This window comes from Erinaceus europaeus, chromosome 3 (assembly GCF_950295315.1).
Source record: "Erinaceus europaeus chromosome 3, mEriEur2.1, whole genome shotgun sequence".
Classification (NCBI taxonomy): Eukaryota; Metazoa; Chordata; class Mammalia; order Eulipotyphla; family Erinaceidae; genus Erinaceus; species Erinaceus europaeus.
In genome coordinates, this window is record NC_080164.1 from 131,486,890 (window position 1) to 131,513,273 (window position 26,384).

Below are 26,384 nucleotides of genomic sequence, written 5' to 3' on the forward strand. Positions count from 1 at the left end.
GCCCAACAGCAGATGAGTGACTGAGAAAGCTGTGGTACATATACACAATGGAATACTATGCAGCTATTAAGAACAATGAGCCCACCTTATCTGACCCAACTTGGACAGAGCTAGAAGGAATTATGTTAAGTCAGCTAAGTCAGAAAGATAGAGATGAGTATGGGATGTCCCCACTCATCAACAGAAGTTTAGAAAAAAGAACAGAAAGGGAAACTAAAAGCAGGATCTGATTAAATCTAGAACAGGGCACCAAAGTAAAAACCCTGTGGTGAAGGGGAGGGTGGCCATTGGCCTTCCCGGCATGGCGGAGGGTGGGGGGCGGGGGTGGGTGGTGGGGATGGTACACAGTCTTTTGGTGATGGGAGTGGTGTTTATGTACAATCCTACTAAAGTGTAAACATATAAACCACTATTTAATTAATATGAGAGGCGAAAAACTGATATGTCTAGAACTTCTTAAAACACAGACTGAGTCTTTTTAATACATAGGCTGTCTTTGATATGTTGTCTCTCCCAAAAGCCTAGACCAGGGAGAACAGAAGCAACTGGTAGCACAGATATACAAGATGCTGGGTATTATACCCCAAACCCTATCAAAAGGACTTTTCAAAGTTAATCCTATCACCAAATAATGTGATGATAATAATAACTATCGATTGTCTTCTTGAACCCTAAGACAACAGGAACCTCACATTTCCACTATAGAGCCTATATTTCCCCCAGTCCTGGAACCTTAGGGTTGGGCCCACTTTTCTGCATGCTGCTCTCAATTCAAATCAAATAATATTGCATCCGCAGATCGCAACCTAATCAACACAACGAGTGCCACCCCAGCATGCTTCACTTCAGACTGTGACCAGAGACTTCAGGTGTGGAATGACAACCCTTCAGCTTCATCACTCAGGTGAGACCTTTCCTTTCATAGTATTCTCTAATTCCATTCCAGGTGTTCCACTCCCCAATAAAGTCCCCAAACCTAGATTTAGTCCAGGTCCCCTGAGCTAGAGCATAGGTTCACCCGTGCCCATAAACTAGGAGAAAAATATATATCTGAAAGCAGAAGTACACAAGAGCATGCAGGAAATACCCCCCAACACTTCATCCGCACTATTCCAGTCTTTAGGTCCATTATTGTTTAACAATTTGTTTGTCTTTGTTTATTAACTCTCTTTTCAACCACCAGGTTCCAGATTCCAGCAATATGCTGACCAGACTTCCCTGGACAGATGACCCCACCAATGTGTCCTGGAGCTCTGCTTCCCCCAGAGACCCAGCCTACTAGGGAAAGAGAGAGGCAGACTGGGAGTATGGATCGACCAGTCAACACCCATGTTCAGCAGGGAAGCAATTACAGAAGCCAGACCTTCCACCCTCTGCAACCCACAACGACCCTGGATCCATAGTCCCAGAGAGATAGAGAATGGGAAGGCTATCAGGGGAGGGGATGGGATATCGAGATCGGGTTATGGGAATTGTGCGGAATTGTACCCCTCTTATTCTATGGTTTTGTTAATGTCTCCTTTCTTAAATAAAAAGAAAAAAAAAAAGAAAAAGAAGCCTGGGGAGGGGGAAATGTCCATTTGCAGAACAGTCATGAAATACTGTGCAGCAGTGAAAGTGAATGAACTACAACAGTATGGAATTAAAAAAACATAATATTAGGGAGCTAGGTGGTGATGCACCCAGTTAAGCATAGTTTACCGTGTATAAGGATCCAGGTTCAAGTCTCCAGTCCCCACTTGCAGAGAAGAAGCTTCACAATGGAGAGGGAAGGGGATGATAGAGAGGGAGAGAAACACAGAGACAGCTGCAGCCTTGCTTTACCACTTGTGAAGCTTTCCCCCCTGCAGGTGTAATGTGTGTGTTTAAACAGGTGAGCCACTACCTGGCCCCTGATAGATGTGGTTTTTATTTTTTTTAATTCATTGATAGATGTGTTTTTTAAAAAAACTTTTAAAAATAGTAATGATATGATACACAAAATTTGGGAGAAAGCAATGTTGTCAGCAGAGATGGAAAGGAAAGTCTATGTGATAAAACCCAAATAGAATGGTAAATTGTTTTCTCTTATGCCAGACTGTCTAATCGATGCTCACATATTTATAGACTAAGTTATATGCAATGCTTAATGCAAACTATCTATCAACAAGGTATCTGTGGTAACTTCATAAATAGAGCAACAAGCTTCTCATGTATAAAGCCTCTTGAAGCAAACAACTTTCTTGCTCTCAGGGATATGATCATTTCCTTAGTTTCAGAAGTAGAATCAGAATTGCTGGAAACCTAAGCTAGTGTTCTCATATGTGAGAATCAAGATAGGCAATAATGAAGGTAGTGTGGGGAGTAGAGGGGTATTTTAGGGAGCTTGCTAAAATAGTTTGCCAATAGCTCTCTTGGATGGTCTAGGGTGGGACATCCCTAGCAGGCATGGAGAGAAAAATGATGCTGGCTGTCTAAGGCCCTTGCTTTGAGAATCGCTATCTTACTTAGTCATTATGATCCAATACCCATAACCTATGACTGGCTTAGGTCTAGACACATGACCCCAAACTGGCCAGAGAAACATGAGGGGAAGTCTTCTGAGTTTATGGTTGTCTCTTTGCTGGATATATTTCTGCCCCACTTTTGTTTCTTTGTATAGAATGTAGTTTAATTTCATTTATTTTTCAGCTTGGTTGAGATGCAACTAACAAATAATTACATATATTTAAGGTAAACACTGTGAAATAATTACTACAATCAAGCTAATATACATCACTTACACTTACCACACTTAAATGTGTTAATATATATATATATATATATATATATATATATATATATATATATATACTTAAGGTTTAACTTAAATTTTCAAGTTTCCAATACAGTATTACTAACAGTATTACTAACTAGAATCACCTTGCTAATACTGTCTTGTAACATCTATAAGTGCTGTAGTAACCTAGTGATCTACTGAACAGAAACACTGTTGATATGTGGGATTTTTCTTTGCTTTGCTTTTCCTTTCCAGGAATCAAACCCAGACCCACTGAATTAGTGAGCTGGTAGATGCTGGGGCTCAGCAAACTATTGTAGCAAGCTCCCTACCTTCTCCTTCTTGTGACTGTGGAGTCATGGTTGAGAACATTGGTTTCACCAATTCTGATTCAGCCTCTGAAGCTAAAAACATGATCACATACCTGAGAGCAAGAAAGATATCTGCCTCAAGAGTCTCGGTGAAACATGCTTCAGAGAATCAGAGAGGAATTATAGGGATCAAGGACAGTGACCTGTGACTAGGCCAGCAAGATGGAAGTGTTTTACAGACTCAGAAAGGTATTTCAAAAGGTGGAAAAAATGTGAGAAGGAAATCACAACTCTCTCCCTTGGCCCTGAGCCATTGAACTGATTACAATTCATTTGTTGTAGATGTATTAATAGTAAAAATTCATTTCCCCAAATGTCAATCTATGAAAAAAACCCAACTCCTTCTTTTTCAATTATAAATATGCCTATAGGGGAATTGTAATTTTAAAGTACCTCAATGTGAACAAAGCAACTAATTCCCTTTATGTTATTTTTTATATTTAGATTAATTTAGTGAGACCTTACATTATCCAGATTATAGTTTCTCTCTATGCCTGAATTATAATTACATTCTCAAATGGCCAGTGCAAATTTTAACAATAGGTTGAATTATGTCCCTTTATTTTATTTATTATTGGATAGAGTCAGAAAGAAATTGAGAGGGGAGGGAGAGATAGGGAGAAAAAGAGATAGAGAGATACCTGCAGCCCGGCTTCAACACTTGTGAAGTTTTCCCCTTGTAGGTGGGGACAAGGTGCTTGAAGCAAGGTCCTTGTGCACTGTAATGTGTGTGCTTAACCAGGTGTGCCACCATCTGGCCCCCTCAACATGTGGAGTTATGTTTTGTTGTTGCTTCTGCTTCACTGCTCCAGGTGGACTTTTTTAGATAGAAAGAAGTATGGGGGGGAGCAGGCAACCTTACACTTGGTTGAACATACACATTACTATGCACAAGGACCAGGGTTCAAGCCCCAGCTCCCCATTTGCAGGGGAGAAGCTTCATGAGCTATGAAGTAGGTGTGTAGGTATCTATGTTTCTCTCTCCCTCTCTATTTCCCCCACCCCCCTCAATTTTTCTGTCATATCAAATGAAAAATATATATTCTCTACTCTCACACCATCTTCCCAGACAATACATTTAGTCCCCTTGGAAAATACCTTAAATAGACTTCCTAGCTTCTTCCCACACAAAGACCCTTTGTTTCATCTGCTCTACTCTTACCTTTAGGTTCCTGTTTATTAAACAATTTGTCCTGCTATATATCTTACTACCTTTCAGCCACCAAGTTACAGATGACACCATCCTGACTTCCCTGGGCAGACTATCTCACCTGTGTGTCCTGGAATCTCATCTCCCCAGAGCCCTATCCCACTAAGGAAAGATAGAAACAGGCTGGGAGGGAGTCAGGTGGTAGAGCAGAGGCTTAAGCTCACGTGGTGCAAAGCACAAGGACCAGTGTAAGGATCCCAGTTTGAGCTCCCAGCTCCCCACCTGGAGAGGGGGTTGCTTCACAGATGGTGGAGGAGGTCTGCAGGTGTCTATCTTTCTCTCAATTTCTCTGTCTTCCTCTCCTCTCTCGATTTCTCTCTGTCCTATCCAACAATGATGACATTATATATTTTTATTCGTGATTTATAAGATTATGAAATAATAGGGGTATAATTCCACAACATTCCAACTACCAAAGTTCTGTGCCCCAACCACCTCTATCAGTAAACATCATAGTTCTCCCAAGGTCATAGATATGGGTTGAGTACATATTTTTTTCTTTTTTCAAATTCATGTGTTTAAATACTCTATATTCCATATATGAGTGAAATCATTCCATAGTTGTCCTTTATTTCCTTACTTTACTACGCATCATTACTGCTATTCCCATCTATTTAGTCACAAAGTACACATGATAGTCTGTTGTAAATGTTGAGTAGTTGAATTCTACTGAGTCTTCATCTGCACTACTCCAGCCTTTAGGTTCATGATTACTCAACAACTTGTTTGGCTTTGTATGTTAACCCTCTTTTCAGCCACCAGGTTCCAGTTGCTATCAAGATGACAACCAGACTTCCCTGGACAGACAACCCCACCAATGTGTCCTGGAGCTACGATTCCCCAGAGCCCTGCCCCACTAGGGAAAGAGAGAGGCAGGCTGGGAATATGGATAGACCTGTCAATGCCCATGTTCAGTGGGGAAGCAATTACAGAAGCCAGACCTTCCACCTTCTGCATCCCACAATGACCTTGGGTCCATACTCCCAGAGGGTTAAAGAATAGGAAAGCTATCAAGGGAGGGCATGGGATCTGGAGTTCTGGTGGTGGGAATTGTGTGGAGTTGTACCCCTCTTATTCTATGGTTTTGTCAGTGTTTCCTTTTTATAAATAAATAATAAAAAATTTAAAAGATTCAAATTAATGATTTTTATTCCATTGTTAAAGGCTTTTTTCCCCCAACTCCTAACTCTATGTAACTCTATGTAAGTATTCCTATGTAAGTATTTCCACCAATATTTTAAACTTTTAGTCAGGATAATGGAAAGGCATGCACCAGAGAAGCATGTGGGCTATTTGGACAAAGATGGCTGACCCCATGTGGTAACTGATATCCACCTTCACCTACACCTATTACAACTTCTGGGTATCCTTTTTCTTCTTCCCTCTAAGGGAAGCAGCACCTGATTCCTCAGATGTTCTCCAGATTCTCTTACCTCTAAGTGATGAGACAAAAACAAAGGTTTCTGGTCACTAAAGTTCTGCATCCTGGTAGATCTGGGGTTTGGAGCTCTCTGCTCATCTTCCCCCAACATATTCACATATAGGACTATGAACCAAAAAATTTTTGGAGTGCAGAAGGAAAGACCTCTGACTTCCATAATTGCTTCTCTGCTGGACATGGACATCAGCCGATCAATTGTTCTTTACTTGATATATATATATATACATATATATTTTTTTTACCAGAATATCTTTTGGCCAACTATATACAGTGTTTCTTCTAAATATTGGCAAGTGGTGGTGATAGTGTTGATGCTATCTGGGAAGAGATCAAAAGATGAAATGTAAACCTTATTCACTATCTCCTGTATAGTTAGTTGAATCACTAGAGTGAGTGTATTGGAAGTAAAGTAGGGGTAGAAGATGCCTAAGGCTAAGTAGTAAACACTTATTTGATTGCAGAATCTATGGTGCCTTCTCTAAGCCATTCTACTAGGCTGCCAAGCTTATTAGGTGTAAGCTTAATCCTCTGGTGATACTATTAACTTTAAATGAACGTATCCTATGATGTCAGAATTCTATAAAGGGGTCAGGTGGTGGTAGACCTGGTTAAGCAGACACTACAGTATATAAGTACCTGAGTTTAAGCCCCTAGTCCCCATCTAGAGGGGGAAAGCTTCACAAGTGGTGAAGTAGAGCTGCAGGTATCTCTCTGTCTCTCCCTCTTTAGCTCCACCCTACCTCTAAATTTCTGTCTCTATAATAAATAAAATTTAAAAAATAATTCTATACATAGATTAAACTGTCCATGATAACATGTTTATGATTCTAAAAAAAATGAAAATATTCTGAGTGCCCATATATGGAAACTAATTTTTAAAAAATAATAAATGTGGTAGTTGGGCAGTAGCACAGTGGGTTAAGCGCACGTGGCGCAAAGCACAAGGACCAATGTAAGGATCCTGATTCAAGCCCCCAGGTCCCCACCTGCAGGGGAGTTGCTTCACAGGTGGTGAAGCAGGTCATCAGGTGTCTATCTTTCTCTCCCCCTCTCTCTCTTCCCTTCCTCTCTCCATTTCTCTCTGTCCTATCCAACAACGATGACAATAACTACAACGATAAAAAAACAAGGGCAACAAAAGGGAAAATAAATAAATATTAATAATAATAAATGTTCAAATAATGGAAAACTGTTAAAAGAATGAGAGATGTGTTTGTAGTGATGTGAAGATATTTTCAATATAAACTTTTTTAAGAGTGGAGTCTGATCTCTTTGTAAACATTCTAAAAAGATTTATACATATATTGCATATGTATAAAATTTTCTGGAAAAATAACTTGGTCACTAAAGAGATGGGAAGAGAGTTGTTTTGCTTTTTTATCTTGTTTTTGTTTTACCTGCATACTTCTCGGCTCTGGTTTATGGTGGTGCTAGCAATTAAACTGTGGCTATCAGAGCCTCAGGCATGAAAGTTTGTTACCTAAACCATGGTACTACTTCCCTGCACTAGAGATTAGTCTTTCCACTTAGACTATTCGAAATTTTCTATGAATAATCTTTTTCATAAGACTATAAACTCATTCTTTCATGTGGATCAACAAGGGTGAGGAGTGTTCCATTCTCCAAAGGGAGGATGGATAGCATACTTTGCCTAGCATCCAAGGATGATGGGTCCTGAAATTGGTGCAGCCTGGAATGTTCCTAGCCATGACAACAGAGTATGAGCTCAGACCTACAGGGATGCAGAGGTTACATAGGCTTCTGTGCTGACTATGGGCCCCAGATCAAATCGATGGGGTTTACAGTTAACAATATTTACATACTTTTCCCATATTTGGGAGCTATTTTTTTCCCTGATGTAGCTTTCTAGTCCTTTTTCCAACTATGACACCATCCCCCCCCAGACAATAACTTAAGTCTCCTGCATATTAGATGTCAGGCACAGGCAAAAACTAGTAGGGTCATGGGCCTCTTGTAATATACCTAATATAGACCTACCAGCTTTTTCCAAAATAGAGACCCCAAATCTTCATCTGCAATATTCCAGGCTTTAGGTTCATGGTTAGTCAACAATTTGTTCTGCATTATATTTAACTCTTTTCAGCCACCAGTTTCCAGATGCTACCATGATGCCAACCCGACTTTGCTGGGCAGAGGACCCCACCAATGTGTCCTGGAGCCTCACCTCCCCAGAACCCTACCCCACTAGGCTGAGAGTATGGATTGACCTGTCAAATGTCCATGTTCAGTGGGGAACCAATTACAAAAGCTAGACCTTCCACCTCTGCACCTCATAATGATCCTCGCTCCATACTCCCAGAGGGATAAAAAATGGGAAAGCTATCAAGGAAGGGGACTAGATATGGAGTTCTGGTGGTGGGGATTGTGTGAAGTTGTGCCTCTCTTATTCTATGGTATTGTCAATATTTCCATTTTATAAATAATTTTTTTAATTCATTCTTTCATCTTTTTCATTTTTATTTCTTTCATTTTTATATCTTAACTTAAAAAATAAAACTATTGGGCAGGGAAGATAGCATAATAGTTACACAAAAAGACATTCATGTCTGAGGTACCAAGGTCCCAGGTTCAATTCCCTGCACCACAATAAGCCAGAACTGAGCAGCTCTTTGGTTGGTTAGAACTCGCTCTCACTCTCCCCCCAACGTGTGCGCGCGCTCGCGTGCGTGCGTGCGTGCGTGTGTGTGTGCGTGTGTGTGTGTCTTTCTCCTATTGCACCAAAGAATAGAATTCTGGAAAAGAGAAAGAGACAGGATGAAGGAACATTAGAATCCTGTTGTGTTTCCTAGACATGAATCAAGGGGAGAAGTTGTGAGTATGTGTTAAAGACTATACTATAAACCATTAACCACTAATAAATTTTTTAAATAAAATAAAGCAAAATGGGAGTCGGGCTGTAGCGCAGCGGGTTAAGCGCAGGTGGCGCAAAGCACAAGGACCGGCATAATGATCCCGGTTCGAACCCCGGCTCCCCACCTGCAGTGGAGTCGCTTCACAGGCGGTGAAGCAGGTCTGCAGGTGTCTATCTTTCTCTCCTCCTCTCTGTCTTCCCCTCCTCTCTCCATTTCTCTCTGTCCTATCCAACAACGACGACAACAATAATAACTACAACAATATAAAAAAATAATAAATAAAGCAAAATGTAATTTTTAAAGTGTTTCACACAGTTTCTGAGTCAGTTTACTGAGACAGTCCTAGCAAAAAATCCCTCTTGAGGCTGCAGTCAGGCTGTCAGGCTGAGGCTGCAGTCTTAACTGAAAGTTTAAGTTTGGCTAGCAGAGGATGGGAAACATCAGACCCATGGGCCATATACTGTCCTTGAAATCATTTGGTCTGCTGCCAAGACAACTGGAGTTTTTTTCTAGCAATATTAAATACCAACTTTTAAACTGATGGTTTGGTATGGTACATACAAGTCCTTAGTCCTGGAGGATCTGATATTAAGACCACTGGTTTGTCTCTTGTCCCGTTCTCATTTCTTCACTATATAGTCTTCTTCATACTCTATCTACTTTTTAAAAAATTTTATTGGTGATTTAATATTGATTTACAAAATTACATGTCATAAAGGGTATAAATTCACTCCATTCCCACCAACAGATTTCTGGATCTTCAGTCATCCTACTGCAAGCGACCACATGGGCCAGCTATCATCTCTACAACTGTCTACATTTATACATAATTGCCCCCTTTTTTCTCCTGATTCAATCTTCTCTTCTTCACCAAGCCACTCATAACAACTATGTCCCTCTCCTTTTGTCCCTCTCCTTTTTCTTCTCTCTCTGGGTGCTGATGGAGCTGGATGGAGTTCAGAGCCCTCTTATCTTCATCCTATCACTTCTCCCCCACTAGGAGTATGGATCAAGATTATTTTGGGGGTGCAGAAGGTAGGAGTTCTGGATTCTGTAATTGCTTCACTGAGCATGGGCATTGACAAGTCAATCCATACCCCCAGCCTGTTTCTATCTTTCTCCAGTGGGCTAGAGTTCTGGAGATGCAAGGTCCAGGACATATTGGTGAAGTCGTCTACCCAGAGAAATCAGGATGGTATCATGGTAGCATCTGTAAATTAGTGTCTGGAAGGTGTCAGGACATAAACTGAGAAAAATGGTCAATGAATAGGAACCAAATGTATATTTGGCATGAAAGCCTATGTAACCTCTGAGTCCCTATTGGTCTGAGCTTGCAGCTCATGGTCACAGCTGGGAACATTGCAGTCTCCCTTTGAAGACTGGGGCTATCACTACTGTCGGAGTCCAGGAACAACTTGTATGGTTGCCTCAAAGAAGGTTTGTATAGTTCTAGTGGACAAAGTCCAGGAACAGTTCGCTCTGACCTTTGGACTCATTCACACGGGTTGTATAGAAATAATTGGCAGACAGGCAAAGGTTATTTTGACCTGGAGTACAGGCTGCAGCTTGGTGAAGGTAAAGTCAACAAAAGTTCTTGTTGTGTCTTCACTACTTCACTGAGTTAAACCTTGGACACTGTGCTAACATGTTTTGCTATCTAAGCTGAGAAATAAAGTCGCTGTTATTGTTTCACTAAATAAGCTGAGCTCTGTAAGAAATAAAGTATCAGATGATCATTCTGGTCCTTCTATGCCCTGTCATTATTTTGCTCTCCTCTCAGGGACCTTTGCCCAGACCGGTCACCCTACCCTATCAATGTTTCATGGTGAGGGCAAGGTCCTAGGAGGGCCTACAAAAGGGCTTATGATGATTTTCCTGATATAAGTGACCAGTAGTGGTAGAGAGAGGGATCCATTAGAGGTCTAGACCCATTATATTTGTGTGGGAGTCCAAGGACTCCCTAACTAGGGCCCCTGATGATGACACAGTGTGCTATTGAATAAAAAAGGGCCATTAAGTGGGCCAGTCTGTTGTCCTTATCCAACTTTTGTAGTCCTTTATCTAGTGACCTTTTATTTTCTCCCAATTTTTTTTTTATTATCTTTATTGGGTGGAGACAGCCAGAAATCGAGAGGGAAGGGGGTGGTGGAGAGGTAGAGAAAGAGAGAGCTATCTGCAGCACTGCTTCACCACTTGCAAAGCTTTCCTCCTATAGGTGGGGACTGGGGGCTCAAGCCCGGGTCCTTGTAAATTGTAATACGTGCGCTCAACCAGGTGCACCACCACCCAGCCCCAACTTTCTCCGAATTGTTTAAGCATTGAGTTTCATATGTTGAACCCAACCAGAATTAGGGTTGTGGGGGGGGGGGGGTATCTTCTTTGGGCCTTTCTGCTAAGCTGCCCCGCTAATTTTATCTAAGTCCAATTGTTTATCCACTTTATACCTATGAAGTAGATGTTTTTCCCCTGAACAAATGATCCAAAAGAGAGAACAGAAGAGGCAGTATCATTTATGTTATGACTTCTCAAGTTACACACCATCACTTCTCTTCTACTCTATTCACTATAATGAACCAGCTTTAACCATTGGGACAGGGGTAGAGGGACTTAAGACTTACCTTCCTAAAGAATGAATGAATTCATGAGCATTCCAAAACCATCACATAAGAATTGTAGAAGGCAAATTTAGAAGGAGAAGGAAGCAGGCACTAATATACATAAGATATATGAAAAGGACACCGGCTTTGAATAAAAAGCCCTGGTATGGACTAAAGAGATTACTAAGTTAGGTGTCTGCCTTGTCATACACACAGCCCAGGTACAACTACCACAACCATATGAGAAATGCCATTGACACTTGGAGAAGTGTTGTTGCTATGGTGCCTGTCCCTTTCTGTATATATTTGAATAACCTTACCAGAACAGTGAAATCGCACCAGCTCCATCACACACACACACACACACACACACACACACACACACACACACACACGAGTTATTTCCTGACATACAGCAAACAATAAATTTTTGTTAAGCTTTAATTTTTGTTATTTATTTAATAGGACAGAAAGAAATTAGAGAAGGAAGAGATAAAAGTGGGAGAGAAAAAAGAGAGCCACCTTCAGTACTGTTCAACTGCTCATGAAGCTTCCTCCTGCAAGTGGGAACCAGGAGTTTGAACCCAGATCCTCATGCTTGGTAACATGTGCTCTCAACCAAGTGCACTACAGCCTAGCCCCCAGTGTTTCTTTCTTTTTTTTTTTTTTTCTAGTCCTGTCTTGTTTCGGTCCGGGTGGTCTCCGTTGGTATTCCTAGTTGATCCGGGAGCGTAGAGGAGAGGAGAGGAGAGGAGAGGAGAGGAGAGGAGAGGAGAGGAGAGGAGAGGAGAGGAGAGGAGAGGAGAGGAGAGGAGAGGAGAGGAGAGGAGAGGAGAGGAGAGGAGAGGAGAGAAAGCGATCCCAGTGTTTCTTAAATTACGGAGTGAATACAAACTTTAATGACAACTGGGCATATAAGCAGTCACCACATTTGAGATTCTTTTCTTTTTAAATTTATTTATTTTTATTTTTATATATTATATTCATTCCCTTTTCATTGCCCTTGTTGTTTTTTATTGTTGTAGTTATTATTGTTGTTGTCATTGTTGGATAGGACAGAGAGAAATGGAGAGAGGAGGGGAAGACAGAGAGGAGGAGAGAAAGATAGACACCTGCAGACCTGTTTCACCGCCTGTGAAGCTACTCCCCTGCAGGTGGGGAGCCGGGGTTCGAACCAGGATCCTTATGCCGGTCCTTGTGCTTTGCGCCACCTGCGCTTAACCCGCTGCGCTACAGCCCGACTCCCCATTTGAGATTCTTAACAGGCCTAAGTGGAATAGTTGGCACTGGCACTCTTTCTAAATTAAACACTTGCAGCCAATGAGACCTAGCCTGGGATAAGGGTAAAGGAGTCCTTGTCCTTGTCAGATATATTTATTACCTGTCTGGTCCACAGGACTGGTACAGTGCTCTGAATGCAGCTCCCCCACCTCGGCTTGCTCAACATCATTCACACTTCCTGTAGTATGACACCTCCAGTTATTACTAACAATTTTACATTTTATTTTATGAAACACCAAATCTTCCTGTATTCCTGTCTCAATAAATAGCAGCTCCATTCTTCCCATTTTTGAGTCAAAATTAAAAACTTGGAACAATTCTCAACATGTTTGTCTCTCTCACTCCCTAAATTCAGTTCATCAACAAGTCCTTCTAACTTTATCTGGAGTGCTGTTACTTCACACCTCTTCTACCACCAGCACCAAACACATAACCTGATTCATCAACATGATTTATTTATATGATTGCAAAAGCTCTTCCCTATGAGTTATTTGCTAGATCTGACACCTCTAGTTATAATTTCTTACCCTGTGACCTATGTTTTTTTTGCAACATTTTCCACTGGCTAAGTATGGCGTGTCATAATGACTGGCATGATGGCACTATTTTGTAACATATAAGCTTCATTCACCTCCTGAAAGATCCAGGCCTAACCTAGATCAACTGTAACACGTAACAACTAGAACTACTAAGCTACTCATGACAAGGAAAAGAGACACTGCCAATCATTGAAGTTTATAGAGCAGAAAAACAGAATATGCATGATTTACTACAATATCATTATGCTATTGAGTTAACTAGTCACTGCACTACCAAGCTTGTTATAGGTCAGACAATAAAATTCTTGTTGTTTTAACCAGCTAGCTGGTTTTTCAATTATAGCCAGAATCATCTTTTAAGATACACCAGCTTTGCAAAAAAAAAAAAGATACACCAGCTCTAACCATAAAAAAGGGTGACAATATTGAGTAAAAGAAGGGTGGATAGATAAAATAATGGTTACAAAAAAAAGACTCTCATGCCTGAGGCTCTGAGGTTCCAGATTCAATCTCCGGCACCACCAGAAGAGTTGAGCAGTGCTCTGGTAAAATAAAAAATAAACAGATAAATAAATAAAATACAACTGGTCAGTTAGAAATATGATCTCAGAAACCCAGTACAGGAATAGGATAAAATCATGGCCCCATAATCTGAGATGAGATAGACATTAGCATTAAATATAAAGTTCCCAAATACAGAGTGAGAAACATCATACCATAATAACTCATTAAAAGAGAAATTTTTTCCTCGTAAAAAGATAAAGAAAACAGAACAGCAGGGGCCAGGTGGTGCCGCACATGGTTGAGCACACATGTTACAGTGTGCGAGAATGCAGGTTCGAGCTGCCAGTCGCCACCTGCAGGGGGAAAGCTTCACGATTGCAGGTGTCTCTCTGTCTCTCTCCCTATAACCTCCTTCCCTCTCAATTTCTGGCTGTCTCTAACCAATAAATTTTAAAAAATTGAAAACAGAACAGCATAGTGGGGGTGGCATATCTATAGCAAACATTGTTTGCCTCCAGGGTTACCACTGGGGCTCAGTGTCTGCACTACAAATCCACTGCTCCTATGGCCATTTATTCGATCTTTTTGGATAGGACAGAGAGAAACTGAGAGAAGAGGAAAAGATATAAAGGGAGAGAGAAAGAGAAACACCAGCAGATCTGCTTCACCACTTGTGAGGTGACCCCCCTGCAGGTGGGGAGCTGGAGGCTCGAACTGGGATACTTGCTTGAACCCTTGAGCTTTATACTATGTGCGCTTAACCCAGTGTGCCATTGCCTGGCTTCCTATTGCAAACATTGTTAACACTCCCCAGATCCCCATCTACTCCTCTCCATTCTCCAGTCTTCGAGAATCTTGGTGGTATTGTGACATTCAATTCTTTTTATTTTTTTAACTTTTTAATTTTTTTAATGTTTTAGTATCATTATTATTATTTATTTTAATGAGAAATAGAAATACAGACAGACACAGAATGGGAAACAAGAGTACTGCTCAGCTCTTGCTTATGGTACTGGAAACTGAACCTGGAGCCTGGAAGCCTCAGGCATGAATCTTTTGGGGAACTGTTATGCTGACTCCCCAATACTGTTTTTTGTTTGGTTGGTTGGTTGGTTTCTTTTTTCATTATTTTTTTCACATTGTTTTACAAAACTGTAAGATTTCAGAGGTAGAGTTGCACAAATACACATGGTGTGAGTCACTACACCCTCTACCAGAGTTCTGTATCCCCCCAAACCACCATAAACTCACAAAGTCCAAAAGACAGCTTGGTTACCACTGTTTTTGCAAGTTAATTTGTTTTAGTCATCCATATTCCACATGAGTGAAACCATTCAGTAGTTGTTCTTTATTTCTTTACTTATTTCACTTAATGACACTAATTCTTAATAGCAGAATATGAGTTAAAACTGATGTGACTTCTAATTCAATAATGATGTACCTTATCTGAACACATACACTCTCTTTCCTGTGTGTTCAGCTAGAAATAACATGTGCCAAGACTGCAGAGTTATATGTAAAAGCAACTTGAATCCCTGAGTCACCACTTGGAGTCAAGCAGGGGAGGTATACAGCCTACATCAGAGTGATATAAGTATCTATGGATTATCCACTGCCTCAGAGATGGCTGTCTTCTTATGTACCATCCCATGGTGGAAAGGAGGTTTTTCAGGTTTGTTTCACAGAGTAGCTTAACCTATTATGACTGCACTATCCCTAATGTAATTTTACATTCTGCTTAATTATGATTATGAAATCAATAATGTGATTTAGAATAAACAGATGGTGGGAGTTGATTGTAAGTAGAGCACATTATTTCCTTTCACATAAACACCTCTAGCTCATCTTTAAAATATGGGCTGCTACTGGTATCTTTTCCTGAGTCCACTGGGAATCCTATCTCTCTAACAGATGCTCCATTTCAGGGAAGTCTTATTCACATCAATTATAGTTCAACCTTTCCCTGCAGTACTGAGGAAACTGAAAGCAAGAATAAGTTTAAACACAAGTTCAAATGTATTTTAACGTACCCAAGTATTTATTATTTAAGAAACATATAAGACTGGAAAGACAGAATAATGGTTATGCAAAAAATTGTCATGCCTGAAGCTCCAAGCTCCCAGGTTCAATCCTGAGCACCTCCATAAGCCAGAGCTGAGCAGTGCTCTGGTGTTTCTCTCTGTGTCATTCTCTCTGTACCTTTCTCATTAAAATAAGATTTTTTAATATTTATTTATTCCCTTTTCTGGCCCTTGTTGTTTTATTGTTGTAGTTGTTGTTGTTGATGTCATCGTCGTTGTTGGATAGGACAGAGAGAAATGGAGAGAGGAGGGGAAGACAGAGAGGGGGAGAGAAAGATAGACACTTGTAGACCTGCTTCACTGCCTGTGAAGCGACTCCCCTGCAGGTGGGGAGCCAGGGGCTTGAACCAGGATCCTTCCACTACTCCTTGCACTTTGCACCACGTGCACTTAACCTGCTGCGCCACCATCGGACTCCCAAAATAAGATATTTTAAAAAGATTTAGATGTAAAGGGCTGAGGAGATAGCATATAATTATGCAAAAGAGTTTCATGCCTGAGACTTTGAGGTCCTAGGTTCAATCCTCTGCACCACCATACATCAAAGCTGAGCAGTGGTCTTGTCTCTGTATCTCTGTGTGTCCACCTCCCTTTGTCTCTATCATTAAAATAAATTAAATAATTAAATACTTTAAAAGAAAACTTAGAAAAGAATATACATATATGTTTATATGTAGAGAGATCTTTACTCGCCAGCAGTAAAAACCATATCATACCAAACATATCATTTCAAATGTTTTGTTAAGAGTTCATTCACAAGGAGATTTTTTTTTTCTTGCTTGCTTTCAATTTTCTTTTATTGTATCCATAAAAGAAGATGTGGGGGTCAGGCAGTAGCACAGCGGGTTAAGCGCATATAGCACAAAGCGCAAAAACCAGCACAAGGACCCCAGTTCGAGCCCCTGGCTCCCCACCTGCAGGGGGGGTTGCTTCACAGGGGATAAAGCAGGTCTGTAGGTATCTATCTTCTCTCCTCCCTCTGTCTTCCCCTCCTCTCACGATTTCTCTCTGTCCTAACCAACATAACAACAATAGCAAAGGCAACAATAACAACAACAAGGGCAACAGAAATGAGAAAAATGGCCTCTAGGAGCAGTGGATTCCTCTTGCAAGCGCTGAGCCCCAGTAATAACCCTGGAGGCAAAAAAAAAAAAGTTTATTAGCTGAAACTACTTTTCATTTATTAGCTGAAACTACTATTCATTTCATTTGACAATGACAATATATGTAAATCAAACCATAATGTCATATACTTTAAATTTATACATTGAAACAGGACCTTGTCCTCAATATAAAGTGGCAATTAAGGACTGCCCCACTCTTCAAAGAAAGGCTGGGGCAATCTACTCTGCCAGTTGAGGAAGACTGGTCCTGAAATGAGTGCAACCTAGAATATTCTCAACTGTGATCATGAACTACTCAGAGGTTAATACACACTCTTGCACTAAATGTCAATAAACACAGGCCCTGGGTCAGACTGATGTGGTAAACAGTTAGCTGTATTTATATATTTTCTTCAATTTGGGGAGCTACTCTCAGCCCTAATACAGCTTTCTAGCCCTATTCTAAATTTTGAATACATCTTCCCCGACAATATTTTTAGCCCAATCCCATGTTAACTATCAAGCTCAGGCAAAAAAAATCACTAAAATCATGGGCCCCACAAAATATACCTAAAATAGACTTCTTAGCTTCTTGCCACCCTAAATTTCCTATTCTCACTTGCTCTATTCCTACTTTCTGGTTTCCATTTATTAAATATGTTGTCCTGCCTCATAACTTAATGCCTTTTAGGCACCTAGTAGCAAATGCTACCATAATTCCATCCTGAACTCCATGGACAGATGGTCTCAACAATGTTCCCTGGAAGTTCACCTCTCTAGAGCCCTACTCCACTAGGGAAAGATAAAAATAGGCTTGCGATATGGATCGACCAGCCAATGACCATATCCAGAAGGGAAGCAATTATAGAAGCCAGACCTCCTACCTTCTGCATCCCAAAAATAATTTTGTTCTATACTCCCAGACGGGGAGGAATGTTAGCGAAAGATGACCAGAGTGCTCTGAATTCCACCTCCATCAAGACCCAGAGAAAGAAAAGGAAAGACATTCAGAAGACGAAGTAGGTATAGCTGTGACTTAAAATAGAAGAGAAGGAAGGACCATAGAAAAATGGGAAAATTTAGATAGATAGATAGATAGATAGATAGATAGATAGATAGATAGATAAGAGTCAATCCATATCTGAAACCCTGGGAAAATCACTGAAGTTTCCAACGGAGGGAATACGGACACAGAACTCTGGTGGTGGGAACAATGTGGAATTGCATCCCTGATATTTTGTAATTTGTAAATCACTAATAAAAAATACAAATTAAGATTACAAAAAATTATACACTGAAAAATTATACACTGATATTCATCAATTACTTAACAAAACTTAGGGAAAAGTTCAGTAACACAGGGCTATAAAAAATATTCTGAGATTACTCTGGTAAGACTTTTCCTAGGTCATAGGACTCCTTAACTCCATCTCGAGTGGCACACTTCTTGACAAAACCTAGATAAAGACCAGTGTCCATGAGATAGGACATATGTACATGTATCTATAAGCTAGAGAAAAATATATACCTTAAAGCAAACGTGCATAGTAATTTGCAGTCAATAAATGAAGTCAATAAATAAATCAAGAAAGTAGAAAGAACTAAAATGACACCTTAAAGTACCTAATGAAACAGTTTCTACTTAGACCTAGATACCCTCCTCACCTACCTCCTATTTACACATCCCTCTATCACTCCAAAGGTAACCTTGTCAAAGTAAGGACTACAAAAGCTGAATAAGGGAACGAGACTGGCACACTTTAATGATGACTCATTAGTCACTACCAGGCCACCTCATCACCTGGGACCCTAGTCAGAGAGCCCTGGGCTTCCCACACTGACATGATGGGCCTAGACCGCTAACAGATCCCATCTCATCATCTCCATCAAGAACAACATATTGGACCCCTTTGTGGGCCCCCTATAGGACCTTTCCTGAGTGTGGATCAATAATGGTAGGGAATGTTCCAGTCTCTGAGGGAGGTTGGACAACATACTTAACCTACTACCCGAGGAAGATGGGTCCTGAAATTAGTGCAACTGGGAATGTTCCTAGTCATGACCACAGAATGTGAGATCAGACCTACAGGGATGCAGAGGTTACATAGGCTCCTAAGATGAGCATGGCCCCAGATCAAACTGGTAGGGTTTACAGTTAACAATATTTATATACTTTCCCCATATTTAGGAGATACTCTCTTCCCTGACCCATCTTTCTAGTCCTTTTTCCAACTATGACATCGTCCCCCCAGACAACAACCTGGGTCCACCTACATATTAGATGTCAGGCTCAGGAAGAAACTAGTAAAGCCATGGGCCCCTTGGAATATACCTAAAATAGATCTACTAGCTATCTTTAAGATGGAGACACCAAATCTTCACCTGCCTTTAGGTTCGTGATCATGCAACAATTTGTTCTGCATTATATCTTAACTCTTTTTCAGCCACCAGGTTCCAGGTGATACCATGAAGCCAACTAGACTTCCTTGGGCAGATGACCCCACCATGTGTCCTGGAGGCCCACCTCTCCAGATCCATGCCCCACTAGGGAAAGAGAGAGGCAGGCTAGGAGTATGAATCGACCTACCTGTTCACCACCCATGTTCAGTGGAGAAGCAATTACAGAAGCCAGACCTTCCACCTTCTGGACCTCACAATGATCCTGGGCCCATACATCCAGAGGGATAAAGAATAGGAAAACTATCTAGAGAGGGGATAGGATATGGAGTCCTGGAGGTGGGTACTGTGTGGAAATGCCACTCTTATCCTATAGTCTCATCAATATTTCCATTTTATAAATAAAAATTTTTTAAAAAAGTATTCTGGGGCAGGGGTAGATAGCATAATGGTTATGTAAAGAGACTTTAATGCCTGAGGCTCTAAAGTCCCAAGTTCAGTCCCCCCACACACACCATCATAAGCCAGGGCTGAGCAGTGCTCTGGTAAAAATAAATAAATAAATAAATAAATAAATAAAATAGATAAAAAATAAAGTATATCAAACCAAAACTATGAGATCTCCAAAAATTTTTGATTAAAAAATTATAGGCTAATACATTATTTTAACTGTATAAGGATAAGCATTGAAAGAGTGAACAATACTGTGGGGGTGGAGTAGATGTGCAATGAAGCAAGATGAGTGAGTTTTATCCTTTATATGTACTCACTGACCTGAATTCACTTGAACTGTTCCAGCCCTCAGCCTGGAGATGTTCAACACAGAGTCATTTTTCCTACTATACTACTTAGGGAAGGTGTAGTTAGGACCTCCAACCATCACCTCAAACCCCTTTACTGCTGCTTATTATATTCAGGGTGCTATCTCCCACGATAACCACTAATTTCCTGTGTGGATAGTAATTCTCTCCCTCTTAAGTTCCTGTTTTTATACCTTTCCCATATTTGGGAGCTACTCTCTTCCCTGATCCAGCTTTCTGGTCCTTTTTCCAGCCATGACATCATCTCCCCAGACAATAACTTGGATTCACCTGCATATCAGACTTTAGGCTCAGGGGGAAAAAAAGAAAAAGAAAAAAAAAAAAAAACTAGTGTAGCCATAGGCCCTTTGGAATGTAACTAAAATAGGCCTACTAGCTATCTACAAAACAGAGACACCTCCCCCAACTCTTCATCTGCACTATTCCAGCCTTTAGATTCATTATGGTTCAACAATTTGTTTGGCTTTGTATGTTAACTCTCTTTTCAGCCACCAGGTTCCAGTTGCTACCATGATGACAATCAGACTTCCCTGGACAGACAACCCCACCAATGTGTCCTGAAGCTCCAATTCCCCAGAATCCCGTTCCACTAGGGAAAGAGAGAGAGACAGGCTGGGAGTATGGATCGACCTGTCAACGCCCATGTTCAGTGGGGAAGCAATTACAGAAGCCAGACCTTCCACCTTCTGCGTCCCACAATGACCTTGGGTCCATACTCCCAGAGGGTTAAAGAATAGGAAAGCTGTCAGGGGAGGGGATGGGATCTGCAGTTCTGTTGGTGGGAATTGTGTGGAGTTACACCCCTCTTATCCTATGGTTTTGTCAGTGTTTCCTTTTTATAAATTAAATTTTTAAATAAAAAATAAGATAAAATAAATAAAATATTTTAAAAGGAAAACTCCTGTTTTTACTTGTGTATGAATTTTTCTTTGGTCTAGATTTCAACCTTTGATTCATAACATTTATTCTTACTACCTGTTTCTTGCTGCCCTAAGCCCTGCCACTAAAGTTGGGTCCAATAACCATGACTGAATAATAATCCTGAGTATTTGATTTAAGAGACAAAATACAATACAAGGTGAATCCTCACTGGACTGTAGTCTATGGCAACAGATTTGGGATTCAGAAGAGGTAAGGGAGGAGCACTAAGGGCAGGCTGGGGATCTAGGTCCCTCTGACAGAGCAGGATGATAGTTTTGTGGAGGGTGAGATATATTCACACCTGTCTTGGGGAAATGGGGAAGTGTATGCTAGTGACATCAACAATCGTGTAAATCAACATTCCCTCAATAAAGTGACACTGAAGTTGAAAAAAAAAAAAAAACAATGAGCACTTACCAAATCATATGCTAAGTGGTTTTCCTGCAGTATTTTTAAACCTCCCAAGCACACTTTAAGATAGGTACTTTCACTAGCTCACAGTCTGTAAGTAAGGAAAATAAAACAAAACTTATGTCACTTGTCCAAAGTTTCTAGACAAGTAGAGAGCCAGTGCTGTTAGATTCTTTCTAATTTAAGAAATTAAATGCACCATTTTTTAAATTTGTGTATTACACAGAGGTTAGCCAATGAAAGTGATTATTGGGCTGGAAGACTGTGATATTCTGGGGCCTTGGAGGCCTCTCGGCTGAGACACACAGGACAGCACTTGCCCTACAGAGAGACCTGAGCACATGTGTGTGGCAGTGGAAAGAGAGGGCAAAGGAACACAGCACAGTTAGAAAAATTATACCCAAGTATGTACTTAAATGGGCAGGTAGGACACAAAAAGGAAAAAGGAAGGAAGGAAGGAAGGAAGGAAGGAAGGAAGGAAGGAAGGAAGGAAGGAAGGAGGGAGGGAAGAAAGGAAGGAGGGAGGAAAGAAAGGAAGGAAGGAAGGAATAAAACTGAATGTTAATTTTTCCATTAGAAAGTAAAGAAAGATAATATAAATTACTTGTTTTGGTATTAGCCAAAGAGTTTAGCAACCTAATTAGGCTCTTGGAATACTATGGTAGACTGTTTCAGAGGGCACTGGAACTGTGGTTGAGGATGAAGTCAATTGTACACACATATACACACACACACACACACACACACACACGCACGCACGCACGCACGCACGCACGCACAAGCACACGCACATACACACATGTGAAACTATGCCCCTAAATTCTTATGATTTGTAAACCAATGTGAAGTCAATTTTCAAAAGTAATTGAATTAAATGATTAATTAAACTGAGGCCCTGCACAGAGTAATCTATTTTTAATTTAATTTTTTATTTGTGATTTAGTAGTGGCTTATAGGGTTATATGATTACAAGGGTATGGTTCCACAAGGTAATCTTTATGGGAAGGCTGTACTATAAAGACTTCTAAAGGAGCTTCTCCAAGTGCTGACCAATTTATCCAGTCTCATTTCTCTCTCCCATACTTACCTCCAGAAAGAATCAAATCAGAGTTAAATCAGTCTGATCACTGGAAAGTACTTTATTACTTTAAGTCTGTACTATGATACACTCAGTGTCTCAGCCTGGGAGGCCTCCAAGGCCCCAGAATAACACACAGTCTCCCAGCCCAATAATCACTTTCACTGGCTAATCTCTGCATAATAATAAAAATACTAATAAAAAAAAACACATGGTACATTTAATTTCTTAAATTAGAATCTAACAGGATTGAATTTACATTACAGTCCTCTGAGTAGGTTTTTTTAAGGGTGAATTAAAATACACTATTTATTGAATAGTCCAAGAAAGATGCACTGATACACTCATTTATTGAAGAAATATGTGAAGTGATCCTCTAGATCTAGCATCAAGTTTTAAGCCATGCATTGAATTAGAGCACCCTCCTCAGGCCACAACTGTTTTATCCAGTTATGTTAGCAATGCTAAACTGTCCTTTGGTTCCCAAGATGAGAAAATTATGCAACAATAAGAGAATTTTGTGAAATCATATGTCTGTCATCTTACAATGCCCCCTCCCAATTCATCTTACCCAAATTATCAAATTTAAAAAGTTCAACAGAAACAAGGGAGATAGCATAAAGGTAAAAAGACTTTCATGCCTGAGGCTCTGAGGTCCAGGTTTAATTCCTAGCACAATAAACCAGAGTTGAGCAGTGCTCTGGTAATAATAATAATAATAATAATAATAATAATAATAATAATAATAATAAATAATTGAAGAAATAAAGTTTGCTGGCAAGATAGTTCACCTGGATAGTGCTCCTGCTTTGCTGTACTCACTAGCCAGGTTTAAGTCCAGTCTTCATCAAACAGGAGGTAGATTAGATAGATCTCTCCCTCTTTCTCTATCCCTTGTTATCTTTTTATCTGAAAAAGTCCAGTATGGAAAAGCCCCTGCAATGACTCCTCACCACCACCATAAAAAGCCAATTTTTGATTGACATGTTTAGGTAGGAAAAAGAAGATTAGTATCAAAATGTTTTGGTTCACTGGACTGGATTTGGTGTATCTCACCAAAGAAAAGGACTTGGGCGGTGGAGGGGGTGGGTGTTCAGATCCTGGAACATGATCTAGGGTTACCTAGGAGGACCGAGGTGGGGGGTTTAGAATGTTATGAAAATGTTTCACATGTACCAACTGCTGTATTTTACTGTCTACTGTAATCCTCCCAATAAAGGAAAAAAAATGTTTTAGTTTAAGATCTACTACTAACTATGCAAACGTCAGTAAGTTTTTAAACTTTTGACTTCCTGAGGTGTGGCTATGGAGTAGGAGCCATTGCAGACAGGTCTCCTGCAAAACTAGAAAAGTTTTGAACTTCTCTTAACTTCTAGTTATTTGTCTCTAAGATGGGTATAGCTTTTACTAAATCTGCTTCGCCTGTATTAGTTAAGATATAACTCAAAGTACTGTGTAAAATAAAACACTTATTTAGGGGGCTGGGCGGTAGCACAGTGGGTTAAGCACACATGGCACAAAGCACAAGGGCCAGCATAAGGATCCCAGTTCGAGCCTCCAGCACCCCAAATGTGGGGGGAGGGTTGCTTCACAAGTGGTGAAGCAGGTCTGCAGGTGTCTGCCTTTCTCTCTCCGTCTCTGTCTTCCCCTCCTCTCTTGATTTCTCTCTGTCCTACCCAACAACAATAGCAATAACAACAATGATAAACAAAAGGGCAACAAAAGGGAAAAAATAGCCTCCAGGAGCAGTGGATTTGTATTGCAGGCACTGAACCCCAGCAATAACCCTGGAGGCAAAAAATCAATAAATAAAATAAAATAAAATAAAATTTTAAATAAATAAATAAAACATTTATGTAAGTATCCTGAGTTTTTTTTAATCATTTACTTATTTTAAGAAGACAGGAAGGAAGAAAGGAAGGGAGGGAGGGAGGGAAGGAGAGAGGGACATACTTTTCGCATATTTGGGAGCTACTTTCTTCCCTGACCCAGCTTTCTGGTCCTTTTTCCAAGTATAACACCATCCCCTAGACAATAGCTTAGGTTACCTGAACATTAAATGTCAGGCGCAGGCAAAAACTAGTTGGGTCATGAGCCCCTTGGAATATACATATACCTAAGATAGACCTACTAGTTTTTTCTAAAATTGAGACCCCAAATCTCCATCTGCAATATTCTTGCCTTTAGGTTCATAATTAGTCAACAATTTGTTCTGCTTTATATCTTAACTCTTTTTCAGCCACCAGGTTCCAGATGCTACCATGATGCCAACCTGACTTCCCTGGGAAGAGAACCTCACCTCACCAGTGTGTCCTGGAGCCTCCTATGTTTCTCATTAACAAAGAAATAAAATCTTTAAAAAAAATATATAAATAAATTCTACACACACATATAAATACCACCACAAGAATATACACAAACACACACGTTCAAAGATGAATGATATTCTTACTCCCTCCCTTCAATAAAAGTGCAAGGAAAAAAAAAAAAAGAAAAAGAAAGAAAACACTCAAGGCATTTCAAACAGAAAGAAATTTAATACAGTCAATTTGTTTTGTAACAAAGCCATCTGATCAAGCTATAAGTAGTATTACAAAAGTCCAGCATATGCAAATCTGCAAAGACAGAAAGTAGATCTGTGGTTTCCTAGGTCTAAGGTGGAGGTCAGGGAGTGGTGAAGTGACCGCTATTAGGTTAGTTTTTTTTTTTCCTCCAGGGTCATGGCTGGGCTCGGTGCCTGCACCATGAATCCACCGCTCCTGGAGGCCATTTTTCCCCTTTTTGTTGCCATAGTTGTTGTTTGTTGCCATTTGTTTGTTGTTTGTTGCCATTGTTGACGTTGCTTTGTTGTTGGATAGGACAGAGAGAAATGGAGAGAGGAGGGGAAGACAGAGAGAGAGGGGAGAGAAAGATAGACACCTGCAGACCTGCTTCACCGCCTGTGAAGCGACTCCCCTGCAGGTGGGGAGCCGGGGCTCCAACCGGGATCCTTACGCCGGTCCCTGCGCTTTGCGCCACGTGCGCTTAACCCACTGCGCCACCGCCTTGTTTTGTTTTTTTAACCAGATCACTACTCAGCCTCAGCTCTGATTTTTTTGATATTTATTTTTATTTATTTTTCCCTTTTTCCCTTGTTTTTATTGTTATTGTAGTTATTATTGTTGTTATTGATGGTGTTGTAGTTAGATAGGACAGAGAGAAATGGAGAGAGAAGGGGAAGACAGAGAGGGGGGAGAGAAAGATAGACACCTGCAGACCTGCTTCACCGTCTGTGAAGCAACTCCCCTGAAGTACCCTTATGCCAGTCCTGCGCTTCACGCCATGTGCGTTTAACCCGCAGTGAACCGCTGGACTCCCAGATTAGCATTTTTATTGTTCACTCATCTCTGCCTGGTGTGTGGGTGCATGTGAATAGTTGTAAAGGACCATATGTTCCTCAAACTTTAAAATGCCTTTTTTTTTTTTTATTAATGAGAAAGATAAAGAAGAGAGAAAGAACCAGACATCACTCTGGTGCATGTGCTGCCGGGGATTGAACTCAGGACCTCATGCCCGAGAGAGTCCAGTGCCTTAGCCTCTGCGCCACCTCCCGGACCACTTTAAAATGCTTTTAAAAAAAGAGAAAAAAAGACCAACTCTTAATTGTAGTACAAGATGCAATACTGAAATGCCAGAAGTAAATATTTAACCACATATTTCTCTTCCTTGAAATGAAGCTAAATAAGCACAAGGGCAGAGAATGACACACTGGTGACAAGGAATCTTTAAATTTCCACCAAGTTCTCTCTCACTAATGAGAACTATAGAAATACACCTTGCCAAATGAAATTTCCCAGCAAGCTTCTCACAAAATATATTGTTCTAGATATAAGAGAAACATAAAGTTTCATTTTTAACTGATAATGTTTGTTGTATACCAAAAGTTGCATCCTTTGAAATATGTACGACAAAAACATTGGGTGTCAACTTAAATTTATAAATGATAGGGAACTGTACAA